This window comes from Salarias fasciatus, chromosome 7 (assembly GCF_902148845.1).
Source record: "Salarias fasciatus chromosome 7, fSalaFa1.1, whole genome shotgun sequence".
In the NCBI taxonomy this organism is placed as follows: Eukaryota; Metazoa; Chordata; class Actinopteri; order Blenniiformes; family Blenniidae; genus Salarias; species Salarias fasciatus.
The window spans coordinates 11,148,728-11,173,210 of record NC_043751.1 but is presented as its reverse complement, the minus strand read 5'-3'; the positions used below and the strand labels follow the sequence as shown (position 1 = coordinate 11,173,210).

General features: G+C 45.3%; 1 protein-coding gene across 1 annotated transcript in view; it reads left to right on the top strand.

The window, feature by feature from the left end:
- The window catches only part of plxnb2b (plexin b2b), a 129,132-nt gene that overhangs the window by 11,955 nt on the left and 92,694 nt on the right, over nt 1–24,483 (top strand). Inside the window, exon 2 of the mRNA XM_030095820.1 lies at nt 11,714–11,903. The gene's annotated coding sequence lies outside the window, so the exon portion shown is untranslated. The remainder of the gene's footprint in view (nt 1–11,713; nt 11,904–24,483) is intronic.

Genomic DNA, 24,483 nt, shown 5'->3' with positions numbered 1-24,483 from the left:
TTAGCATTGATTATGAGTTTCTATTGTCTCATGCTGGTGATAATTTGTTACTTTTTCTTTATAAACATTTTTTTTTTCAGAAATAGCTTCCAATCCTGCCCTCTGCTCTCAATTGCAATTTTCTGTGTATTTTTTTTTGTTTTTATTTTAAATACTAATGAGTGGTCCTAATCTCTTGCTTTCCTCATTAGAATATAAGTTTGCAACAGTAAGTAAATCCGTCCTGAATGTGTTCTGTTTAAAAGAGAAGGCAGTGTTATGATTCGGAGCGCCTTGAGGGCCCTCTCACATTTTCTCCTCGTCCCAGTCCAGACACGCTCCTCGCCCTGGTATGACAAACATCTCCATGATGTTCGTTCAAACTCGAGCTGAGCCTCCACAGAGCACAATCACCTTCACGCACACACACTTGTTTCACTCAGACATTTACTGCGGAACTTCCCTCGCTTTCCATTTATCTTTCTTTCGTTGTCAAACATCCCCACATTAACACTCTCCCCCAGCTGTCCCGCCTCGTCTGAGAATACCATGCTCTGGGGTTCCTCTTCTTCTTCCCTGGCTCGGGTAATGACATGGTTGTGGCCCTCACTGCGGTCGCTGTGAAACAACAGATCTGCTTTACAACCGCACTGTCTGTTTGTGTGGTGTGATGGAGTGTGTCTTCTCATCTGGAGGTATGCCATCAGCTCACAGTAACACTGCCGTCACCATTCTTCCACAGCAAGCAAAAAAAAAAAACCCAAAAACCTGCTTTCATCTAATCTGGTTTCTTTTCCGTTTTGTCAGTTGTTTCTTTGTTGTTTGCATTAACCTCTTCATAATTTGCCAGGATTGACGGTAACAAAGATATGACCAGTTACTGCAGAGTAGTTTGCATTTATCGGTTGTTCCGTCCAGAGTCGGTAAAGGGTGCTGTGGAACCAATTACAGCAATGGGTTTTGTGTGCAGTAAGTGTAGCGTGGTAGTAGTGTGTGTGATGGTTTTTTAATGGGACTGACTCCCAGTCACAGATGTAAAAGCTTGTTGTTTTTTCTCCACGTGATTGCAGTGGTCAGTGTGTGATAGGTGGGCCAGGAGAGCAAAGTCTACTTCACTCTGTGACTGATTGTTAGGATCAAGCAGTGCTTAAAGCCAGATGGTTTCTCACTAGTGTTTTTTTTTTTTTTTTAAATCACTTGTTTGTTCCAGTGATTTATAATTGAAACAAGTTATATTGCCAAGAATTTTTGGAAAACCAATAAGAGAATGAAAGGCCTGTGCTGTTGGGGTTAAGTGCCTGTGCCTCCATCTGTTAGTAACATTGCTCGTAAGCTTTGTTTGGTAGTTCGAGGCATGCTTTAAGTGGAATAGAAGACTTAAATAACCTGAGTTTATATTTCCAACACTCATAATTGATGCACTAATTGTGTGCTTATTCATAGTGAGGTCTGAAAGCAGAAACTCATTCCGCACAAAGGAGTCTCAGGATGTTATCTCCTAAGTAATGAAAGTGTCCCCACTCCTCTGTCTGTCGAGCCGCTGTGCTATCCCGCATCTAGCTAGTGGCTGTACGGTAAGTGATATGACTGGGGCCATTAGCTAGATCTTTGTCTGTTCATACTGCTGGTGCTTCCTGATAGCTAATGTGTTTTCTGCTTATTAACCGTACTGTCATATACTCTTTTGTGAAGATGCACATTAATCTAAATGTATGCCGGTACATTAAAATTCTTTCCAGCAGTACACCGCGAGCCACAAGAGGCTTGATCAACGAAGAAATGAATGAGAATGCCAGTTCACTAGTTTTCGCTCCGCTCAGTGTAGACTATCGAAGAGGTGATTTGTATTCCTGCTGCCTGGCGGTCCCTGGCCCTGTTTGCAGTAGCCGATCTGGACAGGAGGGTTGTTATCAGAACGCCTGAATGAAACACCTGCCCAGCACTCTTCACCGTGGTTCTGCTCAAGTCTTTCTACGCCTTTGAAAATGTCGTGTTCTGCCCGTTGTGTCAGGCACACTGCTTGCTAATGGCCCCTGGCGCTGATCCAACCTTATCCCACATTCTGAACCTGGCTTTGGTTGCATCAGGCCTCTCTCACTGCTTACAGACTTACCTGGATCATACTAGCCAGCAGCCGGGTTCTGCTGGGGAAACGACTTTCCACTGTGGTTGAGGCATTTTGAGGATAAGCCCTAGCCCAAGGACTTCTCTGATTGGTGAAGGCTAGCTCCTGCCACTGCTAACATGCTAATATTTAGTGACGAGAGAGTTTCAGGAAAGCCCTATGGGTGAGCCACATTGGATTTTTCACTTCACAAACTAGCCCGGTCCCATCGAATTGGCTTTTTTTTTTTTTTTTTTTTTTTTTTTTTGGACAGTTTTGGCTCTGCCCTCTCCCTGCCCTTGACACTTGGAACTGCTATTGAAATCGAGCGCACGTACGGGCTTGTCAGCTCCGTGTAGCCATGAGCAGCTAGCCCAAGTACATCACCCTTATCTGTGATGTCATTTGCTTCCTCCCCTGTCCATGCTTTTCTGAGCTGGGTCATAAGCCAGCCTCCCCCTCCCCTCGACCTGTCTGTTTGGTTGTAATGCAGCCTAAGCTTCGTGTTGAAAGGGGCATTAGCCTATATTTGTGGACACGTTCACTTTGTCAACCAAACCAGGGGATGGCTGGTCCAGATGGGTGATTAGTCACCACTGTGTGTGTGTGGGGCTTGTGATTGACTGTAAGAGCAGTGGCTGGTGTGTGTATGTGACCTCAGATGGGCTTGATTACAAGGGGCTGATTCCTACGGCCTAAATGAAGATAAAACACAGGTGCTCACATCCCTTCATGGCACGTGCGTGTGCATGGGTGTGTGACTCTGAGTGTTTATCGCCTAATTGCTTTACCCCACCCCAACATACAATCACAATGTAATATCATGCCCGACTCTGACTCGGCTAGCGGGCCTTCCATCAGCAGTTTGGAGTGCAGCTCTCATGCCTGTAGGCTGCTTTAATGATAGCTCTTTCCAAAAAACAAAAAAGCCCAGCTGTTTGCTCACAAAGTAGGAGCAGGAAAAGTGGAGGAGAGGAAGAGACGGAGGATGAAAGCGTCACCAGCCTTCTATTGTGGAGATGCACTCTCATACAACTCACGAAGCAGACCTAACAAAAGCAAGAACACGTGCGCCATGAAAGATTAATTGGGCGCTGTTAGTTCTAGCTCTCATCATCACCTGCAGTGGAGAAGGTAGGGAATAGAGAAAGAAGCACGTTACATGGTGTTGGTGAGGATAATAAGGCACCAGGGGGAAAGGCGTTTTTCTCCCCCTGGCCGTTGGCTGACAAAAAGTTTCCGAAACCAAACACTCCAAAGTTATAAAGTGAACCTGAAATGCTGTTGTTTTGTGTTCACCTGGTCTAGTTAACAGGGTGACGGCTCATCAGCCGGCACTGATTACACTGTGGACATGGTTAAGCAGCCCATTTAGAGGTTGTGTGCACGTGTGTAAGCGTGCATGCAGCTGAGAAAGTGTGTAGCATTGTGTGTGGTACACCACTGTCCAGACACATCTGCCTGGCTTTAATTAGTTTTGGCTGGCATGGGGACCGACCAGTCTCTCTGGTGTTTAATAACTGCCTAGACAGTGCGCATTTATCAAGGTCTGAATACAGCTGATGGATTGTGCATTAATTTGGCCAAAATCACTTAAAAGCGATTATGTTCTTTTTGTTTTCTGAAGCAGCTTGCCAAAGAAGCTCCTGCATGCTGAGGCATGTTGAATCAGACAATTGCTCTTGTGCATATTGTGGCTCTTTTTCACTCTTTTTTTTGTTTTCACCTCAGTATCCTCGCACATTTTTTGTTAGTCAATATGTTATAATTTGTCTGACCCACATTTACAGCCTTTTGAGGGTTTCGTCGGGGTTCTCGCACTTGTTCTTGCCTTCCTTTCAGTGTTTTTCATCAGAGCCATCGTTGGGAGAACTATCCCAGCCAGCGAGAGATTGAGGGCATGTTTCCTTGTCTCCTCAATCAGAATCAGTAAGCAGTCCTCGGGAGGAAAACAGACCCGCTCCTCTGTCTTTCGCTCTCCTAACTGCAGTGGCTTCTAATCAGGGCAGGAGATTTTTGCTGATGAACCAATATGAGCTGACAGACACCCTCCTTTCCCTTAACCCATCCTCTACCTCTTCTTCCCCTCTATCCCTTCACATCTGTGAATGTTACCTGACAAGACTCATTTGTCAACCCCCCTCCCAGCTCTTCCCTTTCCGTCAACTTGCCCAAGCCACCTGATCCCTCCCTCCTGATGTTTTGCCGGTGCCAACGGAGGTGTGTGTGCGTGTGTGTGTGTGCGTGTGCGTGTAGGCAGTCAGGCACAAAGTGAAACTAAACTGAACAGAGCCAGGGTGCATACAGGTGCAGCTCCTTTTGCTGCCCAGGGGATGGCTGTCAGAGTCTCTTTATTTTGGCCCTTTTCATTTATGTCATCCCCATTGTTGCTCTCTGCATCCGACTCCAGTCCTACCCGGGTCTCGCTAAGCAGCTCTTTTAGGACATGGCGGTCTCATGAGGCGCGGCACTCTTGGGGAGCATCCCTACGGCTGTTGCTCCAGCTGTTGCTCCTCATCAGCCTTCAAATGCTGTGCTTTGATATTGTATTTATATTGTTTTTGTTATTATCTCTGACTTAGTACAAGGACAAGTTCCCCATAAGGGATAATAAAGAGTTCTACAACTACTGTAATATATTGCATGCCAGAAGGGCCTAAAAAATATGGAGAGGAATTCAAAGCAGCAGGAGCAGCAGCTAACGTTGCCCCCAAGCTCCTCAAGCAAGTTCAGTGAATGCAAATGAACTTTTTTTTTTTTTTTTTAAATAAAGCTGAGTTCCCCAGCAGTAATAGTCTGTATTCCTAGCACAATACCGCATAGCCCCGTATTGCCTCATTCAGTTCAGTCCTTTTTGGGTGGGATTGGCAGTCTGATTCCTCAGTCTGTCGGCTCACGAGGGGAGCTTGCTTTGATTTCAGGGCAGACTTGACCAGATTAAATAGAGCGGGTCCGGGCCGCGTGGACGGGTGGCTCTCAGCCATCTTCTCATTTGTGTTTCTCATTGTCGCTAGCAGCTCCCCTCCATTTTTGTTCTCTCCCCTTCCCTTTTGTTTGCCTCACGCTTGTGCTCAGTATCTGGCCAACGATTGATAAGACCCAATCCCTGACAATGCCTGGCACGCAGCACAGGATCGGTGGCAATAGCGCTCAAGCATTGTGGCGAGTGTGTGTGTCTGCTCAGGCTTCAGCAAGGAGATGGGATGCAACTCACGTCATTGTTTATCTACCTCACCACTTCCAGATGGCGTTCAGTCGAAAGAATGTGCTTCTTGAGACATTTTTTCCTCTTATTTCTTTTCTCCATCTCTTCTTCCATCACTCCTTCAGCTGGCTTCGGTGTATGGACTTGTTTTCAGGTCCAGAACACACAGCGTGAGGTGAGGCAGAAATGGCCGTGATCGAGCCAGAAAGGCCAACTGAGACTTGAGAGGAAGCCCTCAAAAATCAGGTGGTGTTCTCTGTGAGTGGAAAGACTTAGTGTGAGAATATATGTGCAAGAAATTATACCTCAGAGATCAAAGCACTTGATGAACATTTGTGAATTTGAATCACCGCATGACTGATCTCCTATGGAAACACCTTTAAAACACTTGACATTTATTTTTCTTTTTTTTTCCCCCCTGAGATCATTGAATCATAAAATCTTGTCTCAGGCAAACAATTGAGTCGGGCTAGCCTCAGTCGTCTTGGTCGCCTGGATTGATGGATGGTCAATTCCACCAGCAGGAGATAATCACAGTGTGTCAGCCTCCACCGATGCAGACTCTTATCTGTGTCTGCCCACAGCCAGCATGGCACAAATGACCAGAGGGACATGCATTTCTCTTTATTGTTCCAAAGCCCTGAGGGAGAGAGTGCCGAACTTTACTCTCGCAGACTCGCGCGACAGCATCCTCCGCTGGACGAGCACATTCACCTGGAGTGCACCGTCACCACAGGGTGCTTCAGCAGAACTTACCACAGATGTTTGGACAGTGTATGCATTCATGATAAGCCAGAACTTTCAAATGTCATTTAACTTTTTTTTTTTTTTCCTTTTCCCTCCGCCGTTTTGAATTATGTGCTGTCTGAAGTGTCTGGCGATAAGCCTTTTCCGTCCGAGTCCTTAGTCGGAAAATGTTCCATTCTGGCACATGAGTAGTATCGGGTCAGATTCTGGCACTGTCCCATGGTATTGTCCCAGGTGCTTTTTAAAAAGTCTTACACTTTTAAGTCCCCCCACCTTTCATTATCAAGGATGATCAAATAAGATTATGTCCCCAGAGTGTTTATTGCAACAATGGACTTGGACGAAAGTCTTGTTTTCTCACATCCGCTGTGCTGCCCATAGGTCTTTTGAGGGGTTATTTTTCCCCGAGTGAGCTGCGCTAATTGTGGTCTAATGGCGAGCTGTTATAGCTTAGAGTGGTAAAAAGCAGGCGGTTGGTGCGGCTTGCTGCCTTTCCTGATTACGCTGTCTAGTTAATGCACCCTCCTCAGATACAAATGGAGGGTGGTTATTGCATCAGGAGAGACAGTCAGCCTGTCAAAATCGCCCTCTCTAACGGACAAGAGAGAGAGAGATAAAGAGAGATGGAAAAGAGTGAGAGAAAATATATTCTGGAGAGCCAATTTCACTGAGGGGATAGAAGCGTGGTAGTGCAATTATGAAATATAGCTTTCTGTTTCAATAATGACCTTTTCTCCACAGCCTATATATAGGCCACTGTAAATGATTTAGAGAATAGCCCATAGTGTCCTATAGATGATGACCTATAGATTCCTACGGAGAGCAACGGCAGTTTCTGGCGAAAGATTATGTCTTGCTGGCACGATGTTGAGCTACAATGTTGGACACTTTCAGTTTCCTATACTTGGTATGTATGTGTGGGAGTGCGCGCCTATGTATTTCTGCTGGTTTGTACGGATGAAAACACGGCACACTGACGTGTGCTGCTTCTGTCATAATTAATCACCAGAGGATCACATGACCATTTGAAATTCATTTTCATGAAAAAAAAATAAAAAAAAAATCTCCCTCAGCACAACTTTAGCTGCAAGTCACACATGAAAGCCCAATGAAACATGGCCTCAGCACTGTTGCCAGTTGTGCGAAAACACCCACACTTACTGCTGCGCTGCTTACTATGCATCTGTCTGGATAGATACTCAGAGGTGGTACAAACCAGCTGCTCTTGCGGCAATCGAGCCAAACACAGAGAGAGAGAGAGAGAGAGAGAGAGAGAAGGAAAAAAGAGGTCACGATCTGAAGAACTCCATTCTGACCCGTTGATATAGGAAACAGATTCCTGGTGAATGCCGGCTGCTATAAACCCGAGAAGATGTTTGAAGTAACAGCATACACAGTAAGCTGGAATATTTATGCTGAATCACTTAATCTATTTCTTATTTTTATCCTTTTGCGTTTACTCAGACTGAAACTTTGAGACTCTGCCATATCACTTAAAACGTGTATTTTGTACCAAAGCATTGTTTCCCACGCATTTTGTTGAAGAAGTGCTAATCCCTGGGTGTATATTTCTAGTTTGTTCAATAATGCATTTACTTTGGTGAAAACATCACTCCCAGTGGTGCTCCAATCCTTACTGCCATATCCTCTTTAATCCACAAGTCTTTTACCACTGCGTATAAAGAACATTATTTGGCTGTGGAGTGGAACACTTGACAGTTTTAGGTCTGAGTCAAGACAAAATGTCAAAACTTTCCAGATTATTTTCCCAGTAAAGGTCCAAAATTGGCAAATATAAATAGAACTGCACAAAAGTTTCAGGAAAGACTGATGAGCGAATTTTTGACCTTAGCATGTAAATTTATTGAGGTTGAAATTCTTCTCTCTAAACAGAATAGAATTTCTTTCAGGCATGTCTGAAATGTATCCACGGTAATGTCTAAGCATATTTTCATTTGTATGTCTTCTTCTTTGTCTTTCCTGAGCTCACTTCCTGTGTGACTATAGCAGATCATATGGTCCACATTAGCTTTAAATCTCAGCCTCAACTGAGGGTTCAATGTGTTATTTAATGACTCACAGCAGCGACCCTTCAACATTTGAATATTTGAAGTAGTTAATAAGATATATATTCATGTAATCTGTTTTTGTTGTCTGCTTGATATGTCTACTCAGTTTATTTACCGTCTCTCAGTGCAGGACTGAGAAGTTCGTCATTGTGCATGATTTAGATTTCAAAAATTGTTAAGCATACAAACACACCCACCCTACCCAGCAGTCCATGAGGGGAACACCCCCTGTGGTGCTAGTGTATAGTCGTGCCTGACTCCACGCTCTTATTATCATGATTGCTGGCAAAAGGTGGCGGGACGCTGAGTGCATTCAGTCTGCCAGGCAGCTCTATAAAGCAGCTACGGATGGTTCCCAGTGGGGTCCTCATCAGCGGCACGGAGCACTGAAGCGCCTCTGGACTTTGCTTTCTAAAGTGACAATAGTTCCCCCGCCAATAGAGGGAGAAAAGAGAGCAGTTAGGGTGGAGAAACAAGATGGCCGCCAAGCAATTGCATCTGTTGAATGCCTCGTAGGGAGGTCATCCAGCATGTAATGAGGTGAAACGCTGCAGTAGAGCAGTAACTGTCAATCAGTATGGACATTGTTGGGTTATAATGAGACCCCTGTTGTAGGCAAGCACCTACATAACTAGGCAGAGCAGGTGAATGTGGACCACCTTTACCCTCCTCCAACATCTGCCTCTCCTCTAGTAGTCTCCTTCATCCTTCAATCTTTTTTTTTTTTTTTTCCCTCACTGAGAACCAAGCAAATAATGCTACCCATGGACCATTTCCCGGGCATAATCCAACATCTGTCTCACTCATGTCTCTTGCTTTGACATTAAAACATTCACTCCCTCCCCCCCCCATCTCCTCTCCATCTTCCAGCCCCCTCCGGTAGCCGTCACAGCCGCTGAACGATTTCCTCTCACTGGGAGGTTCCTCCGAGTCACCGTGGCAGTGTCAAACGAGGCTCCTATTTAAGCTCATTAAATGTTTCCAAGAGAATAGGAAATCAATGGTGCATACCGTTGCGCGAGAACTTTTCTCTTAATTTAATTTCCCCTCCCCCTTATCTGTTTGCACATCTCTCTCTCTCTCTCACTTTCTTTTTCTCTCATCATTCATTCCTGCTCTCCTAAGCTTGTGTTCTCCTTTAAGAGGTGGAGGTGGTGATGGGTGAGATTGGCTGAAGGGAGTGGGGCACAAACGGTTGCCTTCAGAAACTGTTTCAGACTTGTATTTGTGACAGGCACCATGGCGCGAGGCTGTCCAGTCTTTTCAGTGTTGTTTTGCACAGTCGACTTGAAAGTTTTGCGCAAGCTGGCCTCAACCAAATAGCCCCAGCCTTTGTTTCAGGCCATGCTGCTAAGGGAACAGGTATTGGACAGAACACAATGTTGCAGAGAAGGCTTGTGGGAGAAGTTTGATATGCGGATACCTAGAATTCAGATGACCCTATTTCAATAAATCCTCCACTTTATGCTGTCCTTCATCCTGTTTTGACATATGCCCGTCATCTTCTATTGTTCCCGTTTTCCTGCTTTTGCTATCAGATCAAGGCTAGTGAGTGTGTGTGTGTGCGTGTGTGTGTATACTTGCGAGTACATGTCTGGCTGGGCTTTGTGCTGTTTGAAACCCTGCCTGGGGGCTGAGGCCGTACCTTCTCTGGAGCTTGTGTAATTGCTCTTTTGGGGCCTTGTCTCTGGCTCTGAGCCGCATCTCCATCACTCTCACTCACTCTTTGGCCTCCTCCCTTTTTTTTTTTTTTTTTTTTTTTTTTTTTTCCTTAACTCCCTTGCTTCCCTCCCTGCATGGCTCATTATGGCTGATCCCCACCTGCCCAATCTGGGATTTCTTTTCACACACACATACACACACATGCTTACAGAGCCACTCAGCAGTTTTCAGAGCTGCCTGTCGCTCGGATGGTTTGTGTGCTATCTGCTATAAAACAGCTTTGCTAATGCTGTTTGGCCAAGAAATGGAAACAATAGTGCTGTCACATTTTTTTCCCCCTACTGGTGCAAACAGACAGTTTCTCATCTCTGTTGTGGCTGTCAGAGCACCATTTTTCATAAAACCCCGGTCTGTCAACCCCAGCTCCTGCTTTTGTATACACTAGCCTCAGCCACAGGCTCCTAACCACAGCCCTGGTCTTTTCCATTTCCATTTCAGCCCTCCCTCCAACCTGTCACACAGCAGCCCCTCCATGCCTGTTCCCAGGCTAGGGGGCTTACTTTGAAGGATAATGGATGTGGCCAGTTGCAGCTGCTCAGCAGCAGGGCACTATCATAGGAGTTATCTAAGGGCCTGAGAGTGGCCTGTGATGAATGGCTTGGAGCTGTGTGTCTCCACCGATCAATAAGCCACTAGCACCCAGATGAGCTAGATGCCCCTTCACTCTCCGCTCCCCCATATCCACACATATATCTCCTTCTCATAATCTCCCACTATGTTTGTGAACTTTTCCCTCCAATTCATGGTCTGAATTGGGCCATTGATCTTTTATCCTTGGCTTGTTTTAAATAAAGGGCCAGTATCGTCTCTCCAACCAAGCATGCCTGCTTTCTGACAGCAGTTATTGCTACAATGACGACAAAGCTCACAAACATTACTTTGGCCTGATCGAAGGCCTGTAATCGGAGAGGGAGACCAGAGAAAATGAAGGAGGGGGGCATGAAGGCAGCTCTCACCCACCCCACCCCCAACGCCCTCCATAACCCCCAGCCCATTATGAGACTGATGTATAGCAGAAGTCCCATGTGAATGTACACACTTTACCACACACACACTCACTCGCGCGCACAGTCTTGCTGTCAGGCCTCGTTGAGCACAAGTTGTCCCAAAGCACCCCTGACAGCCCCACCCAATCCAAAATGAGATGGGGTGTTGTTGTCTTTGTCTCTGTGCTGTCCATGCAATATATATAAGGTCTCTCCAGACTACCAATGTGTGTAAATGTGTCTCTCAGAGCAACAGGTGTGTTGTAGCTACTGTATGCTTTGGTTTTTTGATCTGTGTTTTTCCCTTTTTTTGCTTTTTTTTTTCCTGAGCTCCGCCGGTGAGGGATTTGTGATGCAAAGAGCCAGCTGGAAATCTCTCTCCTGCTCTCTCTTTTTCTCACCCCTGGGGACTTCCAGTAGTCTGTATCTTCCTCTCTTCCTTCTCCAGTCCCTCCTCTCCTCCCACTTTGCTTCTCTCCTCTCCCCCTCCAGCTCTGATCCTACCTCTGATCTGCTGTTGTCTCTGTCACAAAGAGCAGATCCTCAGCCTGGTAATTGCATGTCCGCTGGCCACCACACCTGTTGCTGTCAATGCAGCGGTGTGGGAGAGTAGGGGAGAGCTTTGCCCTCTGGCCTCTATGACTTCTCTCACCACCACCACCACTAGCTTCGCTGCAGGTGTAACCCCACAGGCATGTGAGACTGCGATTTGGCCGGTGCGAACACGTGCGATATAGGATGCTCTCACAGTTAATTGTGTTTATCCGTAACCTTGAGCTTCACCTCTTGAGCATGTGTCCGCGCAAATGCACGTCTGTCTCCTCGAACCCGGCCGGTGCTGACAGTTTACTCTCTCACCCCCTAATCCCCTCCACCTCCCCTCCTCTCTCCCATTATCCAGAGCCCAGGCCCTTAATGAAGCTGGGGGTCAACGGCGGTGTGCGGCTAATTGGCCAAGTTCGCCCGGGGCTCCGGCTGCCTGTGATTGAAGTGTCCAGCCAGCGTCCACTGTGCGGCCGCTGCCGCTGCACCCTCCTCTGTTCCACTCCAACAGCCAAGACGCTCACTGCACCCCTGTCGTCCGCCCCCTAGTGAGTAGCACCCGGAGGTCATTCTTATTTTCCCTTATGGTCCTGATGCTTTGTCCAGTTTTTCTTCAGGCTCTGCCTCACCAGTTCTATAAAGTTACATGATGTTTTTATGTTCTTATAAACACACAACAAACATTTCTCCAAGCTTCTGTATGTCTCGTGTTTCTCTGTCTGTATGCATTTTTTTCCTTTTTTTTTTTTTTTTATAGCTAGACTTTCATTCCTACAATGGGTCTCACTGGTTTCTCACTTCCTTTGGCTCGCGCCACCCTCACACGCTTTGTCCTCACTTTCCACAGTGGGATTTGGGCAATTACCATGGTCCCCTATTGGCTAACAGCCAGAAAAAAACAACTTCCATCCACTATTTCTCTCACGATGGGCCCAACAGTCCCAGCTCTGGCCAAGCGCTGCACTGCACTGTTCTGAGTTAACAGGAAGGCTTGGAGGCATCGGCGTGGGGGTGACTCTAATTAGTCGAGCCTCCTCTTTCTACTCGTTAAGGCAGTCCTGGCTCTTATTGTTTGGCTGACAGTATCAGAGCAGAGGTAGAAGGGAGGCAATGAGCTATGGGGAAGGGACCGAGAAGATAGGGTGCATCGAGGCAGTAGTTGTGCTGCCTAGCAGATAGTTGACCATCTCACCTGGGAGATCCACAGGCGCCCCTCAGCCCCAAAGTGCCAAAGTACACCAATGAAAACCCTGTGTGTTGTTGTGTTCTCGGCAGTGGAACATTGCTGCCTAGTAAATGGTCAACACTGTGTTCATGAGGTAGGAAACAACGGTCCAATTATAAGTCAGGTCTTGGCCCACAAGTTGAGATAAGTTATATTCTGTCATAACTTTATTTGCACACCAGTAGGTCTCTCTCCTTGTTTATTACAGGATGCAAGCGATTAAATCTGCTCTGATGCTCATTAAGTGAAGATCCCCAGTAATTAACTCCTGCTGTAATGGTTTTGTATGGACAGTTATAAAAATCTTCCTCTGTTCTCAAAAACATTTAGCAGCACCGATAGTTCAGTCTCCATGAGTCATTTAGTTAATGAGATGAAGGAAAAGGTGAGCAATAATTACAGGACATATCTTGATTTCTCCAGCGTTTCTTCTGAGCCGTCACCATTCTGTTCTCCCAAAAAAAAATCCCAGATCAACTATAAAACCTCAATAGTGCCAGTTTCTGAGGGGGATACACTTGTCCATCTGTGAAGTGCTTAGTTTGACAGACGGCTCCTTTTCTCGCCCATCTCTCCATAATCAGCAGTTTGCTTGGGTCATACCTCTCGTGCTCCACTTTCCATCACATTTCCTGTGGTACTGCATGCCTGCCAGCCTGCCCGCTGGTGTTAAAGATAAACAAAATATGGTTCATTTGAAATGTAGGCTACCGCAGGTGGTTGTTCTGGCTGTGCTGAATTAATAGAACTTGGAATTCAACTAGCTAAGCTCCACTTGTGACCCAAAATACAGCACATGAAACATTCACACTTGTTTTTTTGTTGCATTTTTGTCTTTTTCCCCCCTTTGTTGTTCCTATACTTCATATTATATTCCAGTAGATGTAACTGTCATGGTAATGGAATCGTTTTTTGGTATCCATGTGGATTCGGTGTCAATCATCTCTCTCGGGGGGCTTTGCCTTGGTGCAACCCTGAAGCAATGAGATACTCAGGGATGAATGAATTAGTATATATTATAACAAACAAATCTTAGTTTATTTGTTTTCCTTTTTGTAGCAGTGAGGGTGGGGCTTATAATTCACTTTGCCGTGTGAGATGTCTTTTTTCTTCATCCACTGCATCACTTTCACATTACTTTGAATGTTAATGAGTACAGTCAGCAAGTTCGACTCTCCTATTCATCTGTAAAATAGTCCACTCCTTGCATTTACCATTTTCAATGTACTTCTTTGATGTACATAGAAAATAAGTAAACAAGACCATTTAATGGATAGCAATACCTTTGACACTTAATATTTCAAAGCAGAAGCTCACAGGGAATATTGTTTTTTAGGAAAGGCTCTGTGTTTGTTTAGAATATCGCTGATGGCGATACCCAAACTGTAGCACTTTTGAAGTTGGTTCAGGTTAATCAAGTGGGGAGAAAGCTGTCCAACATCAAAAGTCTTCTCTGTGATATTCAAAATGACTCTGAATTTAACTATGCATCCACAGAAATGAGAGTGCATAATTCATTTGCCGTGCTGAATCAAAGTGATGATCCTTTACTTTTAATGCTTGTGATCTGTTGAAACTGTGAAGCCCATTGCTTTAAGGTCACGGTGGAAAAGTGCATGTGCCTCACCTTACCTTCAGGTCTTGTCTTCTTGAATCACATCCAAGAGTCATGGCAGTGTCGTGTCCTCTTGTCTGTGGTGTTATAAATGTATCATTTCATCTCAAGTTTTGAAAATTCATCATCCAGTCTGTGCCAACACCATCAGAATGTGTAGAAATGATTAAGATTGGTTCAACTCCCTCCAGGTGTAGCTGCCAGATGATAAACCTAATCACCCCAAGCCAACAAAGACACGCGGCCCTCATCACCAGCCGCGGTTTGGTTTTGCTCATTGAACACGGCAAATGTCACGTCCTCGCGGTACCAAAATAATATAAAACACCTTGTTCCTGACTCATCACCCCCGGCCCCTCCTCCTGTACGCTCCCCTAACTCCAACATGGTGCTGCAGCTCTCCAGTTTTCCATCGCCCCCTGTGAATATCCAAGCTGTCGAGGCTGACTGGGCTGAACGTTTTCTTGCCAGGGCACAGTTGGAACAGATCCGGCCTCCGGGCCACATATACTGCTCCACTCCAGCCCCTGCAAACAAGGCCGGCCCTGTGCAGCTGTCATCTAAATGCTAAGCGCTTTAGATCGCCACGGCTAATTCCTTTTGTACCTACTTATTGGGTTTTTTATTTTTTATTATTTTTAACTGCTTGTCTCTCTTTAAGTATGATAGTTTTACAAGGTTTTTAGCTTGCTGAGCGGGAGCGTCTGTTTGAGCTCATTATGTGATTCATTGCATTTGTTCTGAATCATCAGTGGAGAAAGAGTCTTTGTTCATCAACAAGGTGTGTGCAGTTGTAGAAACCTCTATAAATGATGCAGATGGTTTTTGTTTACTTTGAGGATTTTAAGCTGTTCCTCAGAGTTCTGTTTTTTTGTGTTTTTTTTTAAAGCAAGAAAGTGATGTAATGTTATCTTTCAGAAGATTGTATAAGACCTGTCTGCCGAGTTAATCGCCCCATCTGCACCCTTGGGAGCTGAGAAATGTGGCCGTCAGACTTTATGGGAACATAAGCCAAACGGCCAAGCCCACGTTTGAGGGGAGGCACATTGAAAGACAGATTCCAGACGAGCCTCTCAAGCATTTTCATGTCAAATCCACAGATGTACAAATCTCCACAATGATCTGCCAAGTTTCAGCAGAATTCACTGGAGCAGGAATCGCAGAATTTCACACCCCCGCCCCGAGCCCTCTTTCCCCCTCCTCCCCCGGCCATCACTGGACACTGCTTGGCAGCAGACAGTGATAGAAAACATCTGTGAAAGTCTGTGTGTATCCGAATAGGGTGGAAATATGTTCACTAGATAAAGAATTGTGTTTTCAGGTTTCAGATGTTTTTTTTCGTGGAAACATTTGCATGGCAGCAAATGAGTCCATTACTCTTGCACAGGTTTCACAGGAAAATGAATGAAATATGAATGTAGACACAACTTTCAAACTGTTTTAGTAGTTAAAAGGCTCCAGGGCAGATGTTTTAAAATTGATTGTGCAGCTCTGTTGCAGATAAATGAGCAGGAGTGAACAAGGAATTGTGGTGGAAGATAATGGACTTCCTTTGTAGCTAATTTACTTCCTGTGGTTAAGGAAAAGGAAGTGAAAGCAGTCTCCCATCATCTCTTTTCTTCTTGTTTTTTTTTTTTCCCTGAGTTTTATTTGCACCAACCTTGTTGTGTCTGTTGTTTGAAAAGGCAGAAAAAAAATCTATGAGAGAATGATTGGACAGGTCCTTGTGGTGCTCCTCTGCAGCTGCCACAGATTTGACTGTTCAGAGTCACTGAAGTCTCTTTTATTTGGGTGTACTGTGCAGTATAAATAATGAAATGGAGCCCATAATTGGGGGTTCTTGGTAATTAGGACCAAGCTGTCAGCTAGTGAAGTTGCCTCAGTCTGATGGCGCTGCAGCTCGGGCAGTAATTACCATTATCTATGGGGGTTGTTGACACAACAATATTCCCATTCTTAACCAGGACAGTGGGCCTTATGTTTACGGTCCCTGTTTTTTAGAGGTTCAGCTGCAACCGTGTTAGAGACAACAAACTTTAAATAATTTGGTCAGTGTCTGTCGAGGGGCCAACGGCAAGCTTCCGCCGTCAATAGGAAGGGAGACCGCTGTCCTTGAATTTCTCTGCTCACTGACTGTGTGAAGAGCTTGTCCATATTTTCATTAGTCAAACAGTTTGACTTTTTCCCCGCGAGCGGTGTGACGCCCAACCATAAACAGCATTATCAACCATCTCAGCAGGTTTCTAATACCCCTGTAATCCTGTCATTTCATTCATGGATACCGCCGGGGTTATTCTGGGCTTGGAGCATATCTGCTCGCCTGTCTCTGCTCCTCTGTGTGAGAGATTGGATTCCCCAACTCCCCTCCTGCTTTCCAGCTTGCCGCACACACACACACTCACACACTTACACGGACACACATGTGTATACCCAAGTGTTTGCTCATCTCGCATCAGCTCCTCATAGTGTAAATGGGCCGGTCAGGCCACATGATGTATAGGTGTGGAGGACAATAGCATGGTATACTCCGTATAGGGGATGATTCCTACTTGTGGATAATAACTTTCCTTTGCTGAAAGTGAAATTCTGTTCATCTGGCCTCAGACTTACAAGCACAGCATTTACCCCTTGAGATGAAAGAAAAAAAGTGAATGGCCTCAACTCCACGGTGCCCAGGTGACATTTCCCCTTCCTGCTATCATGCAGAGTAATAAACCTGCCGGAGACTGCTATGACTTTACTCAAGAATGTATGGAGTGTGATTATTGGATGAGTAAAAAAGATAGCGAGGTTGAGCAGAGGGTAGATGAGTTGCTGTTTTCACCTATGCTGTAACACACAACACGCAAACTGCACCGGTTCTGAATTAAACATGTGGCACCTCATAGCTTGGGGCTTGATGGACATTCAAACATATTGCAAAGCAGAGAAAATGGCTTTTTAAGTAGCCTATTTATGGTGAAGCTATTGTATTCATTTTATTATAATAAAACACGCATTGCACTCTGAGCGAACGGCATGGGGAGGTGAGGCCAGCAGAGTGCAGCTCAATATAATAACAACTGTGCGTCTCCTCTAAATGAGGCACAGAAAAGAGCGGGTTCCTGTAGATATTAGTTTCCTTTGTAGGGGTGCTCAGATCTGGTGATATGCTTCGTGAGGAGTAATAAAGAAATATATCTGTTTTTATTGTGCCTTGGCGACAGAGTTATGTTTAGAGCTAGTATAAAGAGCTGGAACATGGCGTAAAATGATATTATGGCCCATTAGGTGGGGGCCCGAGCTAAGCGTCGCTAGCGGTAACCGAGAGCTGGGGGTAATGGGGCCGCAGCGTATTGTCTGCGATCTGCTCTTTCACTTCTCTCTGATTGAATCGTCTACATCACTGGCACTCCATCTCCCGGGGAACCGGAGTAGACAAGGTGATTTTGGCTGAAGACATCACTCTGTCAAACCTGCGAGATAAGAGAATAGGGTGGGAGAATGGAAAGACATGCATTGTGAAATGTAAGGTAAAGGTGGTGTTCAGGGATTATAGCTAGATTGGTGTTTAGAGCGAACTGATCCCAAAGTGCATAGTTGTTTTATTCTGGAGTTGAAATGATCTTTCATATGTTCTTGCAGCAACAGAAAACTAAACATTTTTTTACTAGAGTGAGAGAAAAATGTGGCTGTTTACTCCCTCCCCTTTCCAGTTTAAGCCTACTTATGCTGCAGTACATCTTTAATAGCTTTTTGCCCTCAAGGTATTCCTGTCTCTCTGTTCATATTCTCTACAGAGCTGACCTTCCACTGGTGGGGCTTTCCCCGGCGGGCAGCAGTGGGAGGGGTTAGGATCACATTAAGGTGCTGATCCGTCTGGCAGAACTTTAACTTGCTGTTCCCTTAGGACGCTCTCCTGCTCCACATACTGTAAGGCAGGGTCCGCAGCGGGAGGAGAAGCCATAAATTAGCATACCTGGCTTCTCAGGGGTCTCATGCTGGAGGGCCATTTACACCCAGAGCACTCCTTTAAACTCAGCTTCACCTCCATCTCTTGTCAAACAACACCTTCCCTGTTGTGAGGTGAGTGGAGACGGCATTGTGTTGAGTGGCGTAGTTTATCTGTTGTCCCGCGCCGCCGGTATGGGGGCTCAGGAAGTAATGTGAACCAAGCGGGAGAAGAATTCCAGGCATCCTGAATGGAACCAGATGTGTGTGGGGGGAGCTCTGTGCATATCATGGTGTGCGCGTTTCTCACTCGGTCTCACATCGTGGGGACTTTTCACGGAAGACGCGAAGACACGCCTGAATGTGCTTCTGAATGCAAACGCACCCTCATACATCAAATCACAAAAAGTCTGCAGGGTAGCACGGCTTTCATAACAGAACAAGATGATGCGATAAGAAATGAGATAAGCCAGAAATGACCGCTGCTGGCTTGTTTATGTTTGCATGGCATGCCTGCCCAGCAGCTCTCTTCACTTCACATAGATTGCTACTCAGACTGTGTTGCTCGTGCATGTTTGTACATTTGGGTGTGTAGTAACCCTGAGACGAGCAAGAAACACATCTCCATCTGCATTTTGAGACACTTCGGCACGTTTAAGCCGTCTCATCTTTCCATAAAACCTTATTTTGTGTTTTACTTTTGACTTTGTGATTGGGAAAACAAAGAGAGATACCCCGGATAAAAGGTATAAAGCCAGGTATCTCTGACTTGACAGCAAATATAGAGGCAGTTATTTGTTTTTAGCACACTATAAATCACAAGCTGATCCAACGGCAGCACTGGAGGGTAAGATATGTCACACAAAGCCAAGATTTGTGGAACCGGAATGCCAATATGAAATGCATTAATGTAATTAATTATACCTGTGCTTTAAGCATGTCAGCACGCCTGCCAAGAATAAGTCCACTTTTTAGCGCCACAGATTATATGTGGTGATAAATGACCTGATAGCTCTCCAGAAGCAAAGCCAACACAATCTGATCATCCCCTGGTGGGCAATCCCGCCCCCTCTCCTTTAGCAGACAGGACACGAGCCAAACAAACGAGTAGAAGTCTCCAAAACTTTTCTCAATGTGTTCAAGATTTCCTTTAGAAAATGGTGATCAGGGTGACATTTGTTCGGGTTTTAACTTAATTTTTCAGCTAAGTTGAATTGAGATTTTTATTGAGGATGTAAAATTGTGTGACCAATGTTGCCTGGCTTTTTCAGTGTTTCACTGAGAGATCTTGCATTTCACCACCGATCATGCCTCCTTATCGCTAATCCTCCACCTCAACAAGCTAACAAAAGCACCAAGCGCTGGGTGATTAAAGGGTAAATGAGGGTGGGTCATGGTATTTTTCAGAGCACAGGGCTCTGCAAAAGCTGTTTTTGCCACCTAAAACCAAATGGAAATTATCTGAAGCCACAAAATATTTCAAAGTAAAAATAAGGAACAATACAGCTCGTAAAGTTGTATTCATATTTTTGCATGTAGTGTATCGCAACCTATGATATTGATGCATACAAAGACCGTTTTGGGATATTTCAGTACTAGTGTTCAGAATCATCTTTTAATGGCTTCAGAGTTTATGGTGGTTTTACCATTTAAAAAAATTGTTGTAGATAGAGGCACTTTCACCGTTTTAGCAAATTTAGCTGTTTCAGTTTTTTGTGTTGTTTTCCCTTTTCCAAGACTAACTAGTTTTACTCTTCAGTATTTGTTTCACTTGCAATTTTATATCTTTTAGCTGTTTTCACTAACGTATTTGAACTGTTTTTCCTTTTTTACTATACATTTTAGGCATTATGGCTTTTTTTTTTCTAACCCAAGAGTCTTCATGGAAATTAGTCTAGTCTGCCATTGAAATAGGATTAAGATAAAAACGTTTATTCACATAAGCATGTGAAAGCTTACTGTAATGCAAAAGAACAATAGAGTCACAGGTTGCAGATCCTGCTCAAGCATGACTTGGAAATCTACAGTCGAATTCCTGCAGTCATAGGCGAGGCGGCAGTGCCAATAAATGACATAACTTGGCGTCTCTTGGCATCTTTACATCAATAGTGGGTGTATGGAAAGATGTGCTGTCCATCTTTATACATCGTGTAAACTTGGCACTTGAAAAACCAGAAACTGCCTGATTACCCTGTGACAAGTGTCTGTTCTTCTTAATGTCACATGTTAATAGTTTCAAACTTTAAAAGCACTGTACATGCGGGAAAATGGTTAACATCGCCAGCTGGTGTCTGACATTACACTGACATTGCATAAGTGTTGACCCCAAGGCTGTGGAAAGCACTTAGACAGTTCCGCTAGCGACACAAAAGCTTTTTAAATTTATTCCGCGTCCAAAGTCTTGTTTCCCCTTCTTGGCTGCACATATACCATCAAAGGAAACGTTCTTTTGGTGGGGTTTTTCAAGAAAGAATGTGTGACTAAGTGTGTGCGTGCTTGTTGCCTGAACATGTAGGCCCATATCAGCCATCACCACAGGAAATGACCAGACGTTTGCTTTGAAGTCCCAGCAGAGTTTTTCATTATTCCCTCTATCTCCGGAGACACTAGGCGACAGACCCGCCTTCCCTCCCCTCTCAGACTCCCTCTGCTCTCACCCCTCTGCTGCTGCCCGACTCGGTGCTGCGCCACCAAATGCCTGTTAGAATGCAGAACAAGCATCTATTAGCATAGAGAATGGGAGTGCTGGTAGCCACAGGGCACAAACCTCACTACCACCCCATCACTCTACACACCATACTTTGCCTGAAAGAGCTGAGAGGGCACGTGTAATTGCATTTTCTTCTCCCTGTGCAGAAAGTCAATGCAAGATACGGGGAATTCGAAGATTCCCCAACCATGGCCCATCCCTCCACTTCCCCCTTTCTCAGTTATTCCCACTTGCCTCACTGCACACCTCCACCCCCCTCAAACCTCCACTTCCTCTCCTTACGCTCGTAGCATGTTGAAATGTGTGGCGTGTGGAGATGAAATTAATTGGATCCAAGTGTGGAAGTGTTCAGCCCCCCGTGGTGTACCGCTGTGTGAGGTAGGATTGGCACACTCTCGCCAAAACTTGCTGCAAGACTGAGAATTACTCTGCTGCCAGTTTTTTGCCAATCTAGTGCCTTACTTCCTCCTCGCAGTCTTACACGGAATCAAATCTTTTTTTGCACATGCACAGCGCTATGTCTCAGCCTTCCGCACGCATCGAAAAAACAGCAAAAATCTTTTTATGCAGAGGTTCATACAATATATATATATGTACTTGTTTCTGAGCAGGGAGGCAGATGTGCCTGTTTATCTTGCCAGTAGGGCACATGCCAAGGCAGCACGCCTGGTCTGGGTGTGGTAGAAATCTGGGTTAGGAAATCCCTTGTTGAGGTTATTACATGCAGAAATGCTAATGAAGCTTTTGCTCCAGTAATGGCATTACCAAATGGAAACACTAACCCACATGTTCAAAATGAGCGCTGCAATTTGCTGTGACAAAATCCTAATGACTAAATATCCAGTCTACTAACATCCATACAATCTAGATCATGTAAATGTTGCTGGAAGAGTTTATGAGGAACAAAAACAGGCGCTGAGCTTCAGTTTCTTTGTTCTGAGTGACTTGTAAAAGTTTTTTTTTCTTTGCCATTAGAGCCGCTATATTACTTACAACCTTTGCCAGTTCATCATCCCAGCAATTCACCTGTTACATTAAACTCCGTTTATTTGCAAAATCTGTGTTTTATTATGTACTAACTGAACTTATCATTAACTCCAGAGTCTGGTTCAACATCTTTTCATAATAATTTTCTACGACCTCAACCACTTCATAAATGCATAAAATGGTTTGAGAGGATAAATAAACAGGACTAAACACCTGAAAAAGCAGTCGGTGCCATACACAGTCGTTATATGAACATTTGTGTAAAGCATTAGGATTTAATACCCGGCCATACTTCACCCAGATCCTCTGTTGTGTGTGTGCTGCCTGTCTTGTAGCGTTATAAATGCTTCCGTTCTCCAAAGGTTGCCGTTGGTTCCCTCCTTCGCTGTCTGATCAGTGCTGCATGTCTGTGGCTTTTTGACTTCTCTGTTTGGCCTTCTCCCTCGTCCTGCTGGCAGGGTTTGTCTGATTTATGACCGTTTGGAGCTAATGGTACAGAACCAGGATTTGTGTCTGTGGTGTTGTGACTGGACCGGCGCCGCCTCATTGGCCTCCTCACTCCTCTTCATCTCGCTCTCACTCGCTCCCTCTCTTTCCCTGGATGTGGTGAGCGGTGAGTGACTCGGCTGTTGATCAGCATCTCCACGCTCTCAACCCTCATTCGTCTTCATCCCCCCCTCCCACTTCTTTCCGCCACAGGAACCAGGCTGCTTGCTGGCGGGGGAGCCGCCTCACCTTCAGACAAGGCCATTAGACCTTGCTTCACCTTACATCCCTTTTCATCTCTCATGCCCCCCCCCCGCCCATTCTTTCACCCGTCCAGATATCCCCTCACTCTCTGTCCCTACGTGTCTGTGCTGAAGATCAGGGCCAGTCTGCCGGGCGCGCAGGGGGCCTGTATGTGGAACCGTGTTAATTAGCACGAGAGTCTGGAGACGAAAGCCACGTTATCTACCGCCTCAACTCTCCCCCCGCCTTCCAAACCTGCTTGTTTCTCTCCTTCTTCCTCTCTCCCTATTTTTGTGTCTCTGGAGGTTGCTTCCATCATGCCGCTTGCGTCGCCAGGTTTGTGAAGGATGTCGCTGCCAGCTGTCTTTTCATGGACGGCTGCCAGCCTCTCTCCATATCTTCCGTCCGTTGTCGTTTCCTCATTTATTCCCATTTCTCGCTCTCTTTCCTCCCCCCCACCTTCCGCTGTTTATCTGTTAATGAACCCTATGTCTCAAGCTCATTTCTGTTTCCCAGACTTGTCTCGGGGAGAGTTTTTGATTCTTTTTTTTTTTTTTTTTTTTTTGGGTGGGGGGGTTTAAATACACGAGGTGCTGGGGAGCGCTCACTGGCACACTGGCACAGTCGTACCAAGGTCGGGCAGGGCAGAGAGCGTCCAGGTCGGCAGACAGTCTGTGTCCACCATTACCATGCCAGCTCTGCAATCTGTGAGCAGTGTGTTAAGAGCAAAACACTTCATTTCCCTGTCGGCCTAGTGACGTTTGCCTTCTTCATCGGCCCAAAAGAGGGCTGAAGGGCATGGGCAGACAAAGAGAGCCTCATATCCCATCTGAACAATGACAAACTCAATCGATGGGCAGTTTCTGCAAGGCCTTCCTGCTTTTCCAACAAGGCAAGCAACACATTTTCTTTGTGGAAGCAGTCCCGCTGTGGCACTTTTGCCCCGATAGTGTTCTTTGCACTGTGGGCGAATTGCAGAAAATTCCATTTGTGAATTTCAGATATAAAGAGATAGTGAAAGACAGAGGCTGTGGGCATGACAGTCTGTTATTGTACAATGTGTCTGAGCCATTTCATGTACACTTTTGAAAGCAAAGCCAACATATCCCACACAGACTGCCTGCCTCATTCAATCAAAGGAAAGGGTGTAGGCCCTCTGTGTGTCTACTGACGTTTTCTGCCTGTATGGCTTCTTGTCCATCCAAGTGAATCCATTTGTTTGTGTTTTAGCTGCTGAGTAGCCCAGCCTCCTCTGGTGTGTGTGAGCCGTTTTAAGCGCTGCACTTTATTTGACCCAGGCCTCATAGTGAGCCAAGTGTGAAACAGATGCAAGCCACATAAATACACAAAGCCCCTCCTCTTTTGAAAATGAAACAATCACACCCTCGTGCACAAGCAAATGCGCATACAGTGAGTCAGTCAGTCAGTTTCTTTTGCTCATTCTGTAACTTTTACTCTTCAGAATTCTGGTTCCATGAATGGAGCTGATTTGGCTGTTGATTATATCAATTAATCTGCATTGGCAATGCTTTGTAGAGGACACACTAGGGAAGGCTAATTGTGTCTTTCTACCGTATCCATATGAGAATTTCTTATAATTAGTCATCATGATCCAAATCTGAAAAAATGTCTCAAACTGTCTTTGTTTTTTGTTTTGTTTTTTTTCTGTCACTTATCTGCTTTGTTTTTACATTATGTGCCTGTATTTGTCCTTCCACATCCAAAGTACCCTCCCAGTAGTATTCCACCCGTGGTTTCTGAAGCTGTTGAGAATTGGATTTTTAAACATCCTTTCATTGATGAAGGCCTTTGATACCCTTGTTAAACCGAGCTTATTCCTCCATTGAGGGAATTAGGGCCACTTCTGTACACTGAAGCTCCTCGGTGCCACGCAGCGCTGTGATAGTGCCTTCTCAGAGAAATGGAGGAGCG